Raw genomic sequence first — 22252 nt, 5'->3', positions numbered from 1 at the left:
ATTAAAACTAATAAAATTTAATAAAGAAAAAAAAAAGAAACGACATTTAACAGTGGGACTGAAGGGTTGTTTTCATTAGGCTTAGGAGGAGGAGTGGCTTGGGAAGCAAAAGGCCAAGTCTTGAAATTTAGACTAGGGAGAAATCTTAGTTACTGGTCAGGTCAGGGTCTAAGAAGCCAGCTGGTATAGCAGGTGAAGGCTACGCAAAGCCCAGCAGTGCCGGACAGCTAACAGAAAAGCTAGCAACTGGGAGAAAGATGTGCTTCCATAAAGATTATGCTTGGGAAGAGCTATGGGGGAGTTCTACTCTGCTAAGTGCCCACAGAGTTGACATCAACTCAGCTGCGAGGGGCACGATAAGATTATAGTCGAGGAAACGGTCCTGGAAGGAAGGGAGAACAGAGCAAACCAGAATTTTAGAACAGTTGACTATGAGGATAATGGCATTTCCAGTAAACACTACCGATGTAGTGTTAAAGAGTGACCATAAATTAGGAGTTTGACCTGAAAGAAATGGAGGTGGGGTTCTGGGGTGGGGATCAGTTAATGATAACAACAATACAGAGTCTAATGAGATTAGAAATTGAAGAGAGGAGTCTAAAACAGCAATCAAGAATAAACAGAACTTCCACTGCCACCTTCAAACCACGAGGCATATGGGGGGCGGGGAAGGGACATTCTGCTAGGAAGGCTGAAGGAGAAAGAGACCAGGGACATTCAAAGTTCAGTCTTTTTTAAAAAAAATTATTATTTTTGTGTGTTTACTGTCAAAGCAGGTCTGAATGGTACAAGAGGAGATTGTCCCTCCTTCTCTAGCAGAGCATCTGGTGGATTTGAACAGCACTCCTCTGGGATTGCAGAGCAGCTTCTTGCCACTAGGCCACCAGAGCTCGCTATAAGTTCAGTCTTAGCAAAAGATTACAGTAAACGTGCTGAGAAGGAGATGAGGAGATGCAAGGGGTTGAGACAAAAAACCCAGACAGAGCTGTATGGGGATGAAGAACGCCCCCCAGTCCCGGGCTTCTTGCAGGAGTAACGTAACACGGGTAAAGAACGTAATCCTGATGGCGTCCATGCAAAGAATGTGTTGGGGCTGGAAGCGCTAGGAGAGAATTCTGGTTAGAAAGCTTGGGACTCGTTCTTCTTACCAATAACATTGATCCTGGGAGAACAGTCTGATCTGGCACCTTTTCTTCACTCAAGAAAAAGGAGCAGAATTGGGTCTTCCCTGTAGTCCACAGAGAAGAGGCAGTTAGGGAGATCCCTACTTGTCTGTTCTTTCATGACACGGTTTCATCCTCTCTCTTTTAACAATTAATACCCTTATAAACTACTTTCTGTAGCTTCCAAGAACTAGGAGCATTTTGAATATGCATTGATTCCTCCAATTTCCCAACCAGTAGAGTGAACGTGCCAAGCAGTCAGCTACACTCGGGGTACATAGTCCGACGAGAAAAGTTTACTAAAGTGAGACTTATGATCTCAGCTTGTTGGCACGAGCCTTCAGGGAAATGAGCGAGCCAGCCTTCAAAGCCTGAGCACAACGATTAAGTGCTCTTGTGCTAAAAGAAAACGTATAACCATCGCCATTTGAAAAGAATTCTCCACGAAGAGATGGAAATGCCAGATGCTAAGTTCCAGACTTGCCATTAGTGGAATTTAATGCCAAACTTGGAAATTAGTGTTGATGCGAGTTTTGGGGTGAAATTATTCATTAATTAAACAATAAAGAATGGCAGTTTAAAGGCCAATCAGAAAACATCAGACACTGTTTATTTCATTAACTCTAATGGTCCATATTTGTATCACGTTGCAGGAAGAAACCCAATGACTTGGACCTTGAAGATTTACGTTTGAGTCCGAGCCCTACCACTCACCAACCTAATGTTGGGCAAAAGATCAAATTTTGTGATTCAGTTGGCCCTGCTGAAACAGTGGTTGGTTAAAGCACTCAGCCAGCCACCAAAGGGTCATCCAGAGAAGTGACAGTCTGCTTCTATGAGGAGCTGTTGTGAGATGCTGCTGAGTAGAAAACAACTCATAGTGATCCTGTGAGCAACCAATCTGGACTCTGTCCTCCTATCCAGTGCCATCTTTATAATCTCTGACACACGCAAGCCCACTGTCCCAGTCACCATGTCAACACAGCTGGTTGAGGGTCTTCCTCTCCTTCGCTGCCTCGCCTCCTTCCCCAGCATGATGTCCCTCTCCAAAGAAAAACCTCTCCTATCGGCAGAAGTATGTGAGACGAAGCCTCATCATCTTTGCCTCCACAGAGCACTCCAGCTGCCCCTTCGTGGGGCACACTGTAAGGAGGGCAGCCTTCAAAACCCTATGGGGCTGTTCTACTCTGTTCTATAGGATTATGATGAGTCAGAACTGACTCGATGGCAAGAGATTTGGTTTTCTGCCTTGGCTCTGAGCTGTGGCGCTGGAGAAGAGTGTTGAATATACCATGGGCTGCTAAGAGAACAAACAGGTTTGTCCTGGAGAGGGTGAAACCAGGCTGCTCCTTGGAGGCTAGGATTGTCCGTCTGACATACTTTGGGCATGTTGCAAGGACGGACCAGTCCTTGGAGAGGGACAGCGTGCTTTAGAGGGCGGAGGGCCAACGCAAGAGAGGATCTGACCCTTGATGAGATGGACTGACTCAGTGACTGGGGTAATGGGGCTATGTCAGAGACAATAAGGTTGGCTCAGGACAGAGCAGAGTTCAGACCTGTTGTACACAGGACAGGGCTGCTATGAGTCGCAAGTGACACAATGGCACGTAATAACCACCACCACCACCATCACCACCTTGGTTTTACTCAATTAAGAAAGAACGAAGTTGTCATATAGATCAGAACAGAGAATAAATAAGAGGAAAATTTCTGATAAATTTTAAAAGTCACACACACACACACACACACACACACACACACACACACACACATTAAAGGAGAATTTCCTTTCAATCCTTAGACAGGTAACTTCTTAGACAAGCGTACTAAAGCCCCTCTCAGTTTTTTACATTCATGATGAAAGCCTGTTTGAATCTCCATACCTGTCAGAGCTTACTTTTTTCTTCTTTCTTTATTATTATTTTGTGTGCGTGTACCGTCAAATCAGATCTGACTGGTACAGGAGGATATTGCGCCTCCTTCTCCGGCAGAGCATCTGGTGGATTTGAACCGTGTTCCTCTGGGATTGCAGTGCAGCTTCTTGCCACTAGGCCACCAGAGCTCACTTTTAGAGCAAGATATGCACTTTGCAAAAAAGAGAAATAAGCATCTGAGTACTGAACTTGAAAACCTTAACATTTAATTACTTGAGACTATTTTTAAATGTTAATGGAAAAAATACAAAGAAGTAATCTGCACACTGTTTATCATCCATTTCCATTATGACTGTAGGTGTTGCCATATAAGCAGAGAGAATATAAAATCACAGCTAAAAACCCAAGGATACAACCAACTCAGAAAGTAGCCAGATAACAAAGTATTAATTATTAAGCACTCATGCGTGTCCTCCTAGCAGAACCGCCCACAGAGACCTGCAGTGCTGAGCCAAAGGCCATGCATGCCTCTCCAGGAGTCGGATCCACCAGCAAGCTGCTCCACAGAGAGAAAGATGGGAATCTCCTCCTGTGTGATTTACATCCTCTGGAACCTGCCGGAGGTTCTTACAAGGTAAGGAGAGATCCGTGGTTGAAGTACATTCCCGACCTATTTCCTCATTTAATTCATGTGCTCACCGGACATTAACACACTACAATTTCCTGTGAGGAGTTTCTCTGCCAAGTTACTGCTGTGTAACGCTGAGTCGGAATCTATCCATAGCAGACCCTCCAGCGGGTTTTCAGGGGCAGTATATCACACGGGAGGAGACTGCCCAATCTCCTGAGAAGCAGATGGTGGATCTGAATTTGTGCCCTTGGGACAACAGGGCAGCTTCTTACCACAAGGACACCAGATTTCCCTATTAGGCCGTAAAAAGTGACTGAAACACCAACTGCTGTGCTTGCTTTGGTGGTACATATATTTTAAAAAAAAAATTGGAACAGTAAGGAGAAGATTCCCCTGGCCCCTGTGGAAGGATGACATGCAAATTCTAGAAGTGTTCTATACCTAACACAGTGACTGCTAGTCAAAATCTACTATGCTAATTAATAATCCCTACAAGGTTCTCCAGGATCAAACTGCCAGGGCAAATTCTGGTTTGGCAAGAAATGAAAGAAATCAAACACACACACACACACCCAGAAGGTCTCAAATTTAGAAAAATTCTCTGCACAACCTATTTCAAGCAGAAAGTCAATACGTGAGCATCTTTAATTTACCAAGCATTATGTTAGGCGCTGGGAATACAAACATGAGATAGAAAAGTTAAGCTCCAATGTTTACAGCATAGAAAGAAAACAACATGTAAGCTAAGAAGCTACCACACAGAGTGGTAACTATAACCATATAAGTGGACACAAAGACAATACACATACACATACAATTACTTGAAGCTGAGAGAGGGATGGAATGTTGTAACTAAAAAGTGAGATGATTGATTAATGAGAAAGTCTACTATTAATGTGTCAAATGAAAAAGTAAAAAGAACAAGGACTCTACATAAAAGAATCTAAGAGCAACACAGTGTGTCTAAGAAAGAAATGTATCATGATGATACCTTAGACAGTTGCAATTTTGGGATGGTTCTTTAATTGTTGTTGTTATGTGCCATTGAATAGTTTGCTACTCACAGCAACCCTATATATAAGAGCTCTAAACTGCCATTCTATCCTGTGCCAAACTAGCCATCTCAAACGCACTGATTCCTACCGCTCCAGTCACAGAATGGATCCATCTCTTCGAAGGTCTTCCTCTCCTTTGGCTGCCCCTCCACTCTGCCAAACATGATGTCCCTCTCCAAGGACCAGTCCCTCCTTGCAACATGCCCAAAGTATGTCAGACAAAGCTTCAGAATCCTTGACTCCAAGGAGCATTCCGGCTTCACCTTCCCCAAGACAAACCTGTTTGTTCTCCTAGCAGTCCATGGTATATTCAACACCCTTCTCCAGCACTACAGCTCAAAGGCATCAATTCTCCTTCCATCAACCCTATTCACTGTCCAACTGTGATGCATAGCACTTAATTGCAAAGACTATAGCCCAGATCAGGCGCACTTTAGTCTCCAGCCTCATGTAGTTGCTCTTCTGTACTCTTGAGAGGTCCCTCACAGTCGACTTTCCCAATGCAATTCATCTCTTGATTTCCTGGCTGCTGGTACCAAGAGTGTTGATTGTGGAGCCAAGTAAACTAAAACTGTTAACTATCTCAATCTCTTCACCATCCATACTGATGCTGCCAATTGGCCCAGTGGTGACAATCTTTGTCTTCTTGATGTTGAGCTTCAATCCATATAGGAGGCTGCAGTCCTTGACCTTCTGCAGCAAGTGCTTCAGGTCCTCCTTAGTTTCAGCAAGCAGGGTTGTATCATCTGCATAACACAGGTTGTTGATGACTCTTCCACCAATCCTGATGCCACATTCCTCTTCTCCTGATGCCACATTCCTCTTCGTATAGCCCAGCGTCTCAGATGATCTGTTCGGCATACAGATAGAAAAGGTATGGAGACAGAATATATCCCCAACGGATCCCCTTTTTGATTTTGAACCATGCAGTGTCTCCTTGCTCTGTTCTGACAACTGCCTCTTGATCCAAGTATAGGTTTCACGTAAGCACAATCAAATGTTCTGGAATTCCCATTCTTCTCAGAGTCAACCACAGCTTGTAGTGATCCACACCATCAAAAGCCTTTGCATAGTCAATGAAGCACAAATGACATTCCTCTGGTATTCTTTGCTTTCTGCCAAGATCCATCTAACATTAGCTATAATATCCCTAGTACCACGACCTCTTCTAAATCCAGCCTGCAGGCTTTACACATGGATCTCATCTGATGGCATGCATAGGAATCAAACAGATTACATTGGTGGAGAAGCTCAATATCAGCAGTGAAAACCAGGCCGGGTGCTGATTGTGGGACAGATCACCAACTACTCATATGCAAGTTCAAGATGAAGGTGAGGAAAATTAAGTCAAGTACATGGGAACCAAAATTTGATCTTAAATTTATCCCACTCGAATTTCAAAACCACCTCAGGAACAGGGGTGAGGCCTTGAGCACCAATAAGCATAGGCCAAACGAGCTATTGGAGGATAACAAGAAAATCGTCAATGAAGATTGCAACAAGATCATTACAAAGGCTGAAAAAGAAGAAAAGACAAGATGGATGTCACATGAGACTCTGAATATTGCATTAGAGAGCCGAGAAGCCAAAGCTAAAGAAACCAAGAAACCAAAGAGCTAAACAGAAAAGGCTGCCCGGGATGACAAAGCAAGACACTATAATGAAATGTATAGAGAGTTGGAGTCAGAAAATAAAAAAAGCCGAATTCAAGCCACAGGTGGCAATACTTAAGATACTTTGGGTAGAATGTTAAATGATCCAGGAAGTATCAAGAGAAGATGGGAGGAATACACAGAGTCACTGTATCAGAAGGAATTTGCTGATACAGAAGAATTTCATGAAATGACATATGAGCAAGAGCCTATGGTGATGAAGGAGGAAGTTCAAATTGCTCTGAAGGAATTGGCAAAAAACAAGGCTCCAGGAGTTAACAGCATATCATTTGACATATTTCAACACACAGACACTGCCCTGGATGTGCTCACTAAGTTGTGCCAAGAAATCTGGAGAACAGCCAGCTGGCCCACTGACTGGGAAAGATCGTTATTGTTCACATTCCAAAGAAAGGTGACCCAACAGAGTGCGGAAATTATCGAACAATATCACTACTATCACATGCAAGCAAGATTCTACTGAAAATGATCCAAAAACGTTTGGTTCTTTAATTAGTCAACAGATATTTAAACAGCTGTGCAGGCATTGCTCCAGGATGTAAGCAAAGGCTTTAGGGGTGGGGGTGGAATATGGGATCCCCTGCATTCTCAGAGCTTATATTTCAGCAAAGGAAGAAGGTAAAAAGTAAAAAAAAATACAATGTTGTTGTTGTTGATTGCCGTCAAGTCGATCATGACTCATAGCAACTCTATGAACAAAAGACCTAATACCTTTCCATAACTATCATTGTTTCTCCAAGTTCATAGAGTTTCCAGAGGCATGTGGTTTAGGAAGTGGATGCCACTCCTGCTTCCAAACCTGTTTTACAACTGGGAGCTCCATCAAACACTGTCCACTTTGAGAAACCATTCTAGTATTTGACACCTCAATGGTACAAGGTTCAGCATCACAGCAAACCCTGGTTCCTTCATACAGCACATTGGCAAAGAATGATGTACAAAGTGGAAGAGTGTTCCTCCAGATAAAACAGCACTAGTCTCATCTAGCAGTGGGTTAAGTGTCATCAAGTCCAATAAGACTCACAGCGACCCTTGCACAAAAAAGACTGGAACTCTGTTCTATAAGTAATATCATTTCTGTACATTCATAGTTTATATAGTTTCCAGAAGCATCTAGTTTAGAAAGTGGATGCCATTCTGGCTTCCCAACCTGCATCAATCTGGAATATTAAGAAAAAAACTTCGATGCCCTCAAAATGAATACATTAGCATTTTTTTAAACAACCCTCAATGCCACTGAGTCAGAACCACCTTGTAGCAGAGCCTCCAGCAGGTTGTCAGGGGCTGTAAATTTCACAGAAGACAGCTGTCCATCTTTCTCTCCTGGAGTGACTAGGGGATTTGAACAGTGCAACTCTTTATCCATGAGGTCACCAGAGCTATCTGTTGTTCTTCTAATCTAACAGCCAATACAATAGAAATATAAAGAGGATAAATATATGAAGCTATATTCAAGTGCTCCACTGGAGAAAAATGGGCAGTCTCACCTCTCATGTGATTTACTGTCTGTGAAAACTTGCTGGAGTGTTCTGACTAGATGGTACATAAGAATATATGTGGTGGTGGTGGTGGTGTTATGTGCTGTTGAGTAACCTGCGACACACAGCAATCCTATATACAAGAGCCCTAAATCCTGCTCTATCCTGTGCCAATCTCACTTTCTCTGATACACCTACCCCCATTTCCCCAGTCACTGAATCAATCCACCTCATAGAGGGCCTTCCCCTCCCGCGCTGTCCCTCCACCCTCCCAAGCATGATGTTCCTCTCCAAGGAGTGGTCCCTCCTTACAACATGTCTAATGTAGGTCAGACGAAGCTTCAGAATCCTTGCCTGCAAGGAGCAGCCTGGTTTAACCCTCTCCAGGATCAATCTGTTTGTTCTCTTAGCAGTCCATGGTATACTCAATACTCTTCTCCAGCACCACAGCTCAAAGACATCAATCCTCCTTTATCCTCCCTAGTCACTGTTCAGCTCTCTGATGCATAGCAAGTGATTGCAAAGACCAAGGCCTGAATCAGGTGCACATGTGTTCCCATGTCTTTCTACTGTAACTACACTCTCATGATAGCCATGAGAGAGGACTGCAGGAAAAGAAAAGGTAGACTCAGGTACACCACTCCAGAAATCCCACAAGGCCAGCAGATCTTAACAGATCAGCTCCTCTCCTAGGATACATTCTGTCACCAAAATAATCTGTGCAAGTGATTTTGGCTGCCACATGACAGCTGCTGCTACTGATATCCACTGTGCAGAACGAGGGATGCTAGATCCCCTGTAATGTGTAGGACAATCGCTCGACATCCTTCAAAAATGATCCATTATCCAGTCAAGGTAATAGGAAAGTCATCATGTTTTGAGCCTAGAAATCTCCAGGGAAGAGTGGAGACAGGGAGAACAGGGAGTTGTGCTGCTCGCCTAACGAGTGAGCCTCTCTGCTGGTCTGAATACACCAGCCACCCTGGGGGAGAGAGGTGGGCAAGCTCCTGCCAAGGGATTCACAGCCTCAGAAACCCAATGGAGGGTCAGCTATGAGTCTGTTCCTACCAAGGAACGCAATATAGCCAGGTACTGCTGTACTTGAAAGAAAGAATAAAATAGAGATGTTTGCACATGGCTGTGACTATGACAGCTACAAAGCAGAAAAATGTGGTTATGCTGAAATGATCCTTTAAAAAAAATTTAAAGTAATTGCTTTTGAGATGAGAAACAACTTTTACTAAAGTTCCTAACAAGACAAAGTCCAGTCTTTTTTTATTTTAAACATATAGCATTTATATGACATTATAATGTAGTTTTCTTATTCTCTCTCCCTTCTTATAGATAAGGCATTACATCAAAAGTTACTTACATATAAGGGTAGATAAGTTTACCTATGTCTGTTCAGTAAAGTCAAAGAAGGGGTGCTGAGTCTGATGAGGTTGAGAAGAACTAATGAAAACTTCTTTTAAGGTTCCAGACTCTGCTCATCTCCAAAATAGTTTAAAATCAAAATTTTCTTTACCAACACCTCAGAAGTCCTCAGTTCAAAACCTATTTCCTCACTTTCACCATTTTCTAGAGAAGCACTGTTTGAGTAATTCTCAACTCACAGTCATTTTAAAGCCCATGGTTAGATTATTTAGTTCTTTGCCCTACTAAGTAGGGCTGTCACATCTAGAACATCAGAAATCGATTCTTTCGAAAGCTGTATTTTACTAAGCTACACTTTCATTTCAAACTGTATTATTTGCCATTTGTCCCAGTTTTGCACTGGTCAGACAGAAAATGTCACAAAATCTTAAATACCACCTCGCTATTCTTAAAGAGTTCTAGTGATAAACTGTATTTTCAGCCGGAGTTCATTTCACTATTAAATAAAATGGTTAGGATAATTCTTTGAAAATTTTGTGATGGGGATAAAGGTACCTACCTCCACTTGGAGCAACACAAGAAAGGTTAATCCCCCAAAAAGGAGCATCATTTTCCTTACAGATAGCTACTATACTCGTCTATTTATTCTACAATTCCCATCTATTTTTAAAAGGAAGGAAAATTAGAACAAATAATCTCAAATGTTGTGGGTTTGCTGATTGTTTTTTTGATGGTAGCATGGCTGGATTTGATTTAGCTTCAGCGTGGTGTACACTGGTAAACTTGACCTCATTAGGATTTTCTCAGATCTAAAACATTCAATGATTTCCAATTTCTCAGCACCAGTGAGCCAGCAACCACCCTGTGTTCCCTTCTCCTCCATGGCCTGAAGCCTTGTCGCTCAGAATAGCTGTGAAGTGGGGAGGAGGGGGTAAGAAAGAAGAATGAGACAGAGTGTAATGACCCTAACTCCAAGGCATCAGGGACCAGGGTTCTTGGATGATGCCCCAGAAAACACTCTGGATGAATGAAGAGCTTAGACAGCTAAGAGTCCTGCAAGGGTTGCCAAGAAGGTAGCACGAACCCAGCATGGGAGGAAGATGAAGTGGTAAAGCTGTGGATCTTTGCAGCTCTTTCTCTTCTAAGCTTCGTTCTACACAGACAAACAATCCATAACTGGCTGGGAACAGTAAGACATCAGGAAATCCTGTTCTTGTTAAGTGCCACCAGGTCGGTTACAACATAGTGATGTTACGAACAGCGACCCTGCCCTATACGGCTCCATCCTCTTCCCACCTCCGACAAGCTTAGTCCAGTGTTACAGTCACTGTGCCAACCTTCATGTTAAGGTTTTTCTTCTCTTTCTCTGTCCCCCCACCTTTCCCAGAATGATGTCTTTTAAGGACTAGCTAGTTGGTAATGTTTTTGCCTGGTTTTGGTATTGGGGTTATGGTTGCTTTGCAGAAAGTATGTGGGGGTGTCCCTAATTTTTGAAATTTAGAAATCATGTAAGTAGAATTGATCAACAGTTCTCTGAATGTTTAGAATTTAGCAATGAAATCATCTGGGCTGAGTGGTTGCGATTTTTTATTAGGAGTTATTTCTGGCTTTGTTTTGTTTTTTTAATGACCTGGTAAATTTCTTTTGTGATGGTTCTGTTCAAGCGTTCTACTGTTAGTGCCAATCTGGGTAGTACATGAGTTTCTAAGAATTTGTGTGTTGTTGCCCGATGAGTCTGAACCGACCCATAGCTGACCTGCCAGAGGGTTTTCAGAGGCGGTTAATCCCACGGGAGATTGCCCATCCTTCTCCCTGAGCAGCTGATGGCCTCAAACCACGTGCCTTTGGGATTGCAATGCAGCTTCTTGCCACTAGGCCACCACAACTCCCTCCTATCCAGACTTTCAAATTTCTGAGAACAGAGATTTTCATCATATTCCATTTTCATTTTGAGTTGTTTCTGTTGTAACATAGCTGTTTTCACTTCTTTAGAGTTATCTGTGTCCTTTCTTTTCCTGTTAAGTTTGCCAATGGTTTGCCAAATTTATTGTCCCTTTTTAAGAACCAGCTCCAGTTCCTGTTGATAGTTTCGAGTGTTTTTCTGTTTTCTATTCCATTTTTGTCTGCTCTTATCATTATAATTGTATTTCTTCTATAGGCCAGGGGTTTAGCTAGCGGCTCTTTTTTTTCTTTTATGTATTTGGGCTGTGTGGTGAAGGAGGCTTTAAACACTAGCCTTTGCCACCTTCCAAAGGTTCTGATACATTTTCATTCTCATCTGTCTTAAGGAGCTTTTTAAATTCACTTTTTATTTCTTCTAAAAGCCAATAGTGATCCAAGATGTTATTTGGCTTCCATGTGAGTGAGTAGTTTTCTCCTTTACCTTCTTGTCAATTTCTAATTTCATGGCTTTAGGGTCTGAGAAGATAAATGGTATTAATGTTTTTTTAATTTGTCCTGGCTTGCTTTAATATGATCAATTCTGGAGAATATACTGTGTGCACTTGAAAAGAAAGTGAATTAAAGGGTTTTTGGGTGGAGGACTCTGTATATGTTTATGAGGTCAAGCTGGCTAAATGCACTGCTGGGTTCTTCCACTTCTTTGCTGAGTTTCTACGTGACTTGTTTGGGTGTCGGAACCTTTCTTCAAGTCCATTAACATTCATTTTATGTATTTTGCAGGTCTATCTTTTGGTGAGTAGGTATTAATTAAGGTTCTGCCCTCTTATCCTAATGCACTTTCAAGCATTATATAATACCCCTCCTGGTCTCAAACTGTTTTCCACCCTGCAGTCTAGTTCACCAGTGATTAATATTATCAGTCCTGCTTTCTTTTGGATGTCATTTGCTTAGTACCTTTTTTTGTTTGTTTTATCCTTTTTTTGGTCTCTTTCTCCTCATTTCTTATATATGTCTCTTGTGGGCAACATATTGACAGGTTTTGATTTTTTTTTAATTCATTCTGCTACACTTTTCTCTTAATTGGTGTGTTTAAGCCATTCATATTCAGTATGATAATCAACAAAGTTTTCTTTTTGCCATTTTGCCGAGTGCTTTTTATTGTTGTTGCCTATTACTCTGGTACGTCCACTTCTCCTTGCTGTCACTGTATGGAGGACTTCCTTTAGTATTTCTTGTAAGACTGGTCTGTCTTCACAAATTCCTATGTTCCTGCTTTTCTGCGAATGACCCACATTTTCCTTCCTATTTAATGGACCATTTCCCTGGATACAGGATTCTTGGTTGGGAGTTTTTTTTTTTTCAGCCTTCTGTGTATGCCATTACATTGTCTTCTTTTTTTTTTTATATATATAGAATGGAGTGATTTTTATTTGTTCATTTTCCTTAATTTCCAAAATTTTGCCAATGAGTATGTATTTTTTAAGATCAGGGAAGAGTTCTGTTGTGTTTTAAACAAGAATGAATCCTCAGGATGTAACAGGTCTGTAACTTCTCTATTTCCATAAAAGAGAGGGCATGTTACTTACCTGCCCTGGGCTACCATAGATTCCTGAAGTATACATCACAGGAACACACATATTTATCCTAACCTATTATACCATCTCATCAGATATTGTGACTTCTGATACACAATACTGTCTCAGTACAGAATCACAAAACACATTACTAAGGTACACTAAAATAAGGTTATTTACTTAGAAATGATACATTGAATATAATCTGTATATAAAACAAAACAAAACAAAACAATTAATGGTAAACTTAATAAGGCACCTTTTAAATCATATGCTGTACAAAATATACTTGGTCTTTATCAAAGATCAATCTAAATGTTGGGTATTCTGTAACTACGTAAAAAAACTGCTTATTTTCATTTTTCTTTCAATATCTATGTGTGTCCTAATTAAGTTATAATGACATTTCCATTTTATATAGTATTTACTTACATTTTACTTCTTAGGTGGGCCAGGACTAGTCACTAAAAGAGTTTAAATAATTCTATTTAAAGCATATTACACAGCACAAACTAAGATGAAAATGCATTTAAGATCTTGCAAAAGCAGTATTTGTCCTATTTTCTTTAGAAGATCACATGTTACCCTTACCTAGATTTGTTTTTATAAACATTTTCTCTTCTTGCTTGTAAAGTTTCTGCTGACAACTCAGAGCTTAATTTAATTAGTTTTAATTAGTTCTTCTTTAGGTGACTCTGTTTTTCTCAAGCTGCTCTCAGTATTCTTTTTTACTTTGGAAAATTCTATTACGTCTTCATATTTTTAATTTTGGGATCTGATCTTCTCGGAGCTTCTTGAACGTGTATTTCCTCATTTTTCATGATATCTGGAAAGGTTTCTTGCACTATTTCCTCTGTGTGTGTGTTTTCTTCTTGTTCTGGAACTCCAATCACACATACGTTCTTTCACTTGATGTCATCCCACATCATTCCTGTGGTTTCTTCTGCTTTCTCTTTAGAAGATCGTTGCTGATGGGACTTGTATCTCACAGACTGCGTGTTCCACCTCATCCATTCTGCTCTTCTGTCCTTCCCACATGTCGATAACTTCTGTAATGTTGGTCCTTCTGTACTGCACTGTCATGCCTTCCTATTATGTCTAGTAGTCCACTGGTTGTGTGGCTTTTGTTGTATTATTGTTTGTTTGTTTAATGCTTCTCTTTGCTTGTAACTCAACTCTTCCACCATTTCTAATTTCTTGAGCACCCATATATCATGGACTGCCAAAAGAACAAACAGACATGTCATGGTCAAAGTGCTTGGAGGCAAGGATAGCAAAGTTCCTATCACATACTCTGGGTATGTTGCCAGGAGAAGCTATTCTTTGGAAAAGGAGGTCATGCTTAGAAAGATGGAGGGTCAGTCAAAGAATGGAGGACCCCCAAGGAAGACGTGAAGTCACAATGAGATGGAGTGACCGAGACTGCAGCAATGATCTCAAGAGTGTCAGAGATGGACAGGCCAGGGTTCAGGTCTTTTGGTCACAGAGTGTGACTCTACAGGCCCTACCACTGTTAGGTTAGTGGACTTTAGGAAGAAATCAGAGAGACTGAGAGAAAGCTTAATTCTGCTTTATTAAAGGGGGCAGGAGAGCTCCCGGTTGAGTTCCTCATCCTGGAGATGCAGAATGGGAAGTCACCACCACCATTATTGGAATTCCATGTTAGAGTACTTCTTCAGCCTGCCTGGTCCTGTTGTATTTACTGGGTCTGTGATTCAGGCTGCTTTTGTCGGTGAAGGCTTGTTTGCGGTTATTTTTGGTGGTATCTGAGACAATCTCCTACTTCAGGGACACTGTGTGGCTTTCTTCTGCGTGTGTACAGCAGTTTCTGGTGTGTTCACATAATTACCTATGTGATGATACTGCTCTGGGGTTGGTAGTAGTTGTGGTCTTCAAGGGGTGGTTTGCCTTTAAGGTGTGACTATCAAGGTGAGCAGATTACAATACCTTGTGGGTAAGAGTGAAGCCAGAATTCAGAGGCCTTTTATCTGGGAGAAGGTGCAGGCTGGCCTTATCAGTTGGTCAGTATCTGCCAATGTTCCCACGGTTTGTAGTAGTAGTTTTTTGATTGTTGACTTTGCTTTTGTTTGTGTAACACAACTTATTTTAACAAGAATTTCCATACAGGTTTCTATCCACTGCATATGTGTTAGCACTATGGGAAGCCAACACTAAATATTTGTAATAAAAGAATGCTATCAGGAGGTCAGGTACAAACTGGAGTTCACCCTTAGGCAGCAAGGGAATCCTTAAGGGTTTACCAGATTCTTACATTTGCTGACCCCTCCCTCCTGTGTCAAGATTTTCAATAGAAAGAGCTTGGCTTCATTTGCATTGAATTCTCTTTGTGATTTACTTCCTGATAATTTTCAATAAAGATGTAGGGAAGCTCAGGTTGGCCCTTCAGTGGAGAACTGCTACCCTCCCCCCCTTTTTACTCTGTTTTATCTCATTCCTGGCTGTCTCATTATTAATAATTATAAAAATACTTTACCCTCGGTCTGCAGCAGAGCACAGGTATTTAAAGACAGGTTTTGTTTATTTTCTGGGCATCTCCCCACAAGGCACAAGGTGGAACCGGACACCTCACCTCATTCCTTTGATTGTGGAAAGTCTCTTTCCATCCCATCCCTAGTCAAGTCTCCCCAGTGTGTCTCACTTGCCCAGACAAAATTCACTCAGGCATTTGTTTTCACATGGATGGGGAGAAAACAGTCCTCTATCTTCTGAGGAATTCTGGAACAATTTTCTTTCTTTCCCTTGGGGGGGGGGTGAGGGTGGACCTCCTCTTAGCTGGTCCACAGTTCTTAGTAAGCACTCCTTCTCAAGGTCAATTAAATCTACTCTTGAAATTGTTTTTACTGACGCTGTGATAGACTCAAGGTTTTATTTTGGTTTTTATAGATGTGTTTTTATTTTCTTCAGCTTTGGCTGGTACTGAGGCCGGAGGAGGGATGTGCTGGAACGGGGGCTGCTGGGCCCAAGCAAGTGACAGACACACCACCTGTTGACACTTCTGCCACTTGGGGCCCATTCGGGCCTTCTACCTGAGTGGAGAATGAGTCAAGGAGAGTCAAACCCAGCAGCTATTTCATATGCAGCCAAAGGTATCCAAAGAGATGACAGATGGATGTCTCAGCACAACACGTTTGTCCTGGACCATAAAGACAGCCTAATGTACAGCTGTCTGTGGGGGACTCCATTGTGCTGCTAACGCAACAAGAGACAAAGTGAGAACTTTCCCCCCTTTTCATGCACTTAATTTTGTCATCAGAGGAGATTCAAGATCACATTTTATGGAGGATAAAGAACAGTGAACTGATGAACATTAAGCCAAAGGTAACTGTTGTCTGCGTAGGAACAACCAACCATGAAAATACAGCAGAAGGGAAGGGATCTCTGGTGTCTTAGTGGCAAGAAGCTACGCTGCAATCCCTAAGGTACATGGTTCGAATTCACTAGATGCTCCACTGGAGAAGGAGGGACACTCTCTTTCTGTGCCAGCTGGATCCCACTCAATGGTACAAAACAAAGGGGAAAAAAATACAGCAGAAGAGATAGCAGGTAGAACTGAAGCCACTGTACAATGTGTCAACACAAGGCCAAGATCACTCTCCTGGGTTTGTTACCTTGAGGTGAGAACCCCTTGAGGCAGAAGAATGCCAAGGTGAACCAGCTTCTCAAGGGGTCCCTGCAGAAGTCTGGGAATGTCTAACTCCTGGATAAAGACAGGGGCTTTGTGCACCGAGCCCGTGCCATCTCCTGCCACGACATGACTGAGTTTCTGTATGTCACAGGAAGAGGCCACGTGTAGATCTGCAAACCTCTCCACAAGGAGAAGCAATTCACCACTGCTGGACTGGCTGTTGTCAGTGTTGACACCATCGCGGCTTCCTCGGGCAAGTTACATTACCGGTCCTACAAACAGGCTTGCCTTTCAAATGTGGAAGCTGTGAGTCAGGCCGTTGTACTCCTAATCTTTCTTTTGCTTAGCAGTGAAAAAACTTTTGCCCATTACGGGACTTTCTGAAGATTATGTCTGTAACAGACTCATGCATACAGGCTCTCTTCCTCTCTTTTTTGTAAATCCTTGTTGACGTTACCAGCTCTTAACACATTTGACCTAGGCACTGTGTTCCTGGAATTCTATGTAAGTCTGCAGTCATTTTTAGTCTCATGATGTATTACTGATATGTAGCATGTTCTTACATTCTTGTGTGGTGCTCTGTGCTGCTGTGTCTGTGTAATGCTATCCAGAGCTCTGGCTTGTTAGCCTGGTTGACTGTTTTCCTCTTAAATTCTGTTACATTTTCCTCTGTTTTGGGGGGAGGGGAGGATGATCAGGACCCTGGTTGTGAGAATCAGAACTCTGTTTCTTCTTCCATGAGGTCTGTTTTATTTCAAGCTTTATTATTATCTGATGGTGTATATTTAATTTTTTTATTGGCTTAATTTGTAAAATATTTCAGTCCAAAAATAAGTTGGCCTGCTCCATGGGCAAATAAACAACTGTACTTCAGAACAAATATTCTACATTTAGCCCATTATTTTTGTTAAAAGAACGAGATCAAACTTTTAAGATTCTTCAGTAATGTATTCCTACTACCTAAATATTTCTTAGAAGACAACTTATTTTCTCTCAACTTCACTCTGAACTTGCACATGAACAATTGATACTCTGTTTTACAGTCAACACTTGGCCTGGTTTTGATCACCAATATTTAGCTTCTCCAATTCTCCCCACAGATGTAACAACCAGTCTGATTATTGAGCAGACCATGCAATGAGGTAGATGTGTATAACCACCACTTATGTTTTTTGAAAAGTATATGCACTGAATACATAACTGACTGTTCAAAATGCTATCATTTGACCTCCAGCCTCATTTCTGCCAATCAGGTTGTATTTTCTAACTGCCAGTACTCCTTTACGTCCAAATTTTTGCTATCTTCCAGTTTCCAAGTATATTAATGCATCTTGGTTTCAGGTTCAAGAATTTCAACCTGCAGAAGTTGGTAATAAGTCCTCAATTTCTTCATTTTTGGCTGTACTGGTTGCTGCCTATATTTTCATTATATTTGTACTCACAGATCTTCCTTGTACGCGTATGGACAGTATCCTAACGTTCACAGCACTGTACTTTAGGATAATCCTGAAATGTTGATTTTCACTAAGAAGGTGACTCCGCTCCTCTTCATTTGTCATTCTTGGTATAACAGATCACATGTTTGTCTGATTCAAAGTGGCCAATACGAATCTATCTCAGCTCATTAGTACTTTGGAGAGGTCCCTGACAGCTGACTTACCCAACGCAATTTGTCTCTTGATTTCCTGGCTGCTGGTACCAAGAGTGTTGATTGTGAAACCAAGCAAACTAAAACTGTTAACAATCTCAATCTCTTTACCATCTCTAATGATGCTGCCAATTGGCCCAGTGGTGAGAATCTTTGTCTTCTTGATATTGAGCTTCAATCCATATTGAAGGCTGCAGTCCTTGACCTTCTACAGCAAGCATGTCAGGTCCTCCTCAGTTTCAGCAAGCAAGGTTGTCATCTGTATAACACAGGTTGTTGATGAGTCTTCCACCAATCCTGATTCTATATTCCTCCTCATATAGCCCAGTGTTCACGATGATCTGTTCTGCATACAGACTGAAAGGTATAGAGACAAAATACATCCCTGGCAGACACTCTTCCCAATTTTGAACCATGCATTGTCTCCTTCCTCTGTTTTGATGACTGCCTCTTGGTTCAAGTATAGGTTTTGCATAAGTACAATCAAATGTTCTGGGATTCCCATTCTCAGTCGACCACAGTTTGTTGTGATCCACACAGTCAAAAGCCTTTGCATAGTCAATGAAACACAGATAGACATTCTTCTTGTACTCTACTTTCTGCCAGGATCCATCTAACATTAGCCATAATATCCCTAGTACCACTACCTTTTCTAAACTCAGCCTGCACATTTGGCCGTTCTCTGTTGACGTGCTGCTCCAGTCATTTTTGGTTAATTTTCAGTAGAATCTTGCTTGCATTTGATATTAATGATACTGTTCGATAATTTCCACATTCTGTTGGATCACTCTTCTTAGGAATGGGAACAAATATTGATCTCTTCCAGTCAGTTGGCCGGCTGGCTGTCCTCCAGATTTCTTGGCACAACTTAGTGAGCACCTCCAAAGCAGTGTGTGTTTGTTGAAATATGTCAACTCGATGCTGTCAACTCCTGGAGCCTTGTTTTTTGCCAATTCTTTCAGAGCAACTTCAACTTCTTCCTTCATCACCACAGGCTCTTGCTCACACGTAGTTTCATGAAATTCTTCTGTGTCAGCCAAGTCCTTCTGGTACAATGAGTGTATATGCCTTCCATCTTCTTCTAATGCTTCTTGGATCATTTAACACTCTGTCCAAAATATCCTTAAGTATTGCCACTTGTGGCTTGAATTTGTTTTTCAATGCCTTCAGCTTCAGAAATGCTCAGCAAGTTTGGCCCTTTTGATTTTCTGATTCCAGTTCTTTGCACATTTATTATAATACCTTGCTTAGTCATCCCAAGCTGCCCTTTGAAAATTTCTGTTCAGCTCTTAAATTTCTTCCTTTAGCTTTGGCTTCTTGGCGCTTTAATACAATACAATATTCAGAGTCTCACCTGACTCCCATCTTGGTCTTTTCTTCTTCTTCTGCCTTTGTAATGATGTTTTGCATTCTTCATGGATGATATTCTCTATATCCTCCCACAGCTCATTTGGTCTTGGTTCACTGGTGTTCAAGGCTTCAAACCTGTTCCTGAGATGGTTTTGAAATTTGAGTGGGATAGACTTAAGGTCAAATTTTGGTTCCTTTGGGTACATGACTCTGTATACTCCGTCCATCTTCTCTTAATGCTTCTGGATCATTTAATATTCAAAAGTTTAATTTTATTTTCTTCAGCTTGAACTTGCATATGAATCGGTGGTCTGTTCCAGAATCAGCAGCTGACCTGGTTTTTACCACTTGATATTGAGCTTCTCCAGCGATTTTTTCCACAGATACATTGATTTGATTCCTATTTCTTATAAAATGTATCTTGATTTGGCTTCTCCAGCGATTTTTTCCACAGATACATTGATTTGATTCCTATTTCTTATAAAAAGTATCTTGATTTGATTCCTATTTCTTATAAAAGGTATCTGCAATGAATAAATCAACGTGCAGAATTGTATCAGTCTATCTCCAGCTTCCTTTCTGTCACCAAGTCCATGTTTTCCAAAGACTTCAATATGAATTGCACCTTAACATCAAGAAGACAAAAATCCTCAACACTGGACAGATAAATAAGCAACAACATTAAGAGATGGAGAAAATATTAAGATTTTCAATGATTTAATTTTACTGGGATCCACAATTAGCATCAGTAGTCAAGAAATTGGGACACATTACTTTGGGAAAGTCTGCTGTCTGGAACCTCTCCAAACAGCTTATCAGTAATGATGTAAGTGTGAAGACTAAGGTGTACTTTGTTCAAGCCATGGTCTTTACAATCATTTCCTAGGCGTCTGAAGGCTGTACAATGAATAAGCATGACAGAAGTAGAATTGATCCCTTTGAATTGTGGTGTTGGAGAAGAATACTGAGTATATCCCATGGACTGCCAAAAGAACAAACAGATGTAATTTGGAAAAAGTGCAGCCAGAGTGCTCCTTGAAAGCTAAGATAACAAAACTTCATCTCACATACTTTGAGCATGTTGTTAGGAAAGGCTATTTCTTGGAGAGGAACATCATGTTTGGAAAGGTGGGTGGCCAGTAAAAAAAAAGGAAGAGATTCCATCAGATGGACTGATAAAGTGACTGAAGCAATGAGTTCATGAGTGTCACAGATCAAACAACAACAAGTGCTGGCGAAGTTATTTGGGGAATGTAAAATGGTGCAACCACTATGGAAGGTGCTCTGGCTATTTCCCAGAAAGGTAGAAACAGACCTATCATTTGACCCAGCAATTGCACTACTGGGAATATACCCTAAAGAAACCAGAGCCATGATCAAACAAATGTATGCATGCCACATTATTCACAATAGCAAAGAGATGGAAGCAATCCAAGTGCCCTTCAACAAATGAATGGACAGAAAAAACTATGGTACATTCACACAACAGAACATTACTCAGCATTGGAAAAACAATGAGCTTGTAAAACAATATGCAACATCAAGGAGCCTGGAGGACATTTTGCTGAGTGACATATCTCTGTCACAAAAAGACAAATACTGCATAATATCACTGTTATAAAATAGGATAGACAGGCGTAGTGGCAAGAAGCTGCACTACAATCCCAGAGGAGAGTAGTTTGAATCCACCAGATGTTCTGCTGGAGAAGGAGGGACAATCTCCTCCTGTACCAGTGAGATCTGATTTGATGGTACACACAAAAAATAATAATATAAAAAAAAAATAGGACAGGCATGGGGAGGGGCAGCTGAGGAGAGACTGGTAAAAGAGTGGATAATGAAGACTGCAGTAGATCAGATAAGGGGAAGGACTGTCTGAAAGGAATGTATGATTGGGCATTATATGTATGACAACAATCTGGAACAAGGGTCGTACTGAGGGGAGGGCTGAAGGAGGGATGGGGAGGGCGAGAAAATGTGCAACAATGGAAAAAAATGAAAAGAAAACATTTCTGACATTAAAAAAAAAAAAAAGAGTGCCAGAGATGATGAAGACAATACTAGGACAAACTTCAGATCTGTTGTTCTTAGGATCTCAATGACCCATACTCTACTCGACAGTCCATAATAATGGAGCTTGTTTTACAGCTTTCTCTTACAGGTACCGAACTTGTCCGACTACTCTAGTAAGGTGACTTGTTTGTTGCTAGTCTTAAAGTTTGTGTATGAGTGTGTTCAAGAACCAAAGATAATAATAGAAGAAATTCAAGCTGCACTAACTAGTAAATGATAAGGTCCCAGAAATTGACGAAATGCTAACTGACAAATTCCAACAAACAGATGCGGGCTTGGACAAGCTCACCAGGCTCTGCTAAGAAACCAACTAACTGGGGTTGATCCAGATCTTCTATCATCCCCCCAAAAAGGCGACCCAATAGAATGTGCACATTATCAAACAATATCATCAATACCACAGGAGAGCGAAATTTTACTGAAGATTAAAAAAATAGCTCGAATAATACATTGACAGGAGAAATGACAGTTAAGCTGGATTTAGAAGAAGCTGTGGCACCAGGAATATTCTTTTATTTTATTTTTTTTTAATTGGGAAAAACATATTGGCGGTACAAGGAGGTGAGGGCTGGGGGCAGAAGGTGAGGATGGGCCACGATGCAGTTGTAGAGCTGCACAGTTTGGTTGGTGGGGGAAGCAGGTGAAGGAAATGATGGGGATTCAGTGGGGACCAGATGCTACAGAGGAATGACAAGCATTTTCCAATGGTAATTAAACCAACTGTCTTATTGATTTGGGAATTGGATGCCGACTCTCTGGCTTCTTCATGTTGAACATGGGCGTATATGTAAAGGGGGGAAGGTAGGTCACT

General features: G+C 41.3%; 1 protein-coding gene and 1 pseudogene across 1 annotated transcript in view; one reads left to right on the top strand and one right to left on the bottom strand.

The window, feature by feature from the left end:
- The window catches only part of ARMC8 (armadillo repeat containing 8), a 156333-nt gene that overhangs the window by 117528 nt on the left and 16553 nt on the right, over positions 1 to 22252 (bottom strand). The gene's annotated exons all lie outside the window — the stretch shown is intronic.
- The window catches only part of LOC102857213, a 23385-nt pseudogene continuing 16915 nt past the window's right edge, over positions 15783 to 22252 (top strand).

Source organism: Elephantulus edwardii, unplaced genomic scaffold, assembly GCF_000299155.1.
Source record: "Elephantulus edwardii isolate Elephantulus edwardi_28Jun2011 unplaced genomic scaffold, EleEdw1.0 scaffold00027, whole genome shotgun sequence".
In the NCBI taxonomy this organism is placed as follows: domain Eukaryota; kingdom Metazoa; phylum Chordata; class Mammalia; order Macroscelidea; family Macroscelididae; genus Elephantulus; species Elephantulus edwardii.
This window is presented reverse-complemented; position numbering and strand designations above follow the sequence as displayed.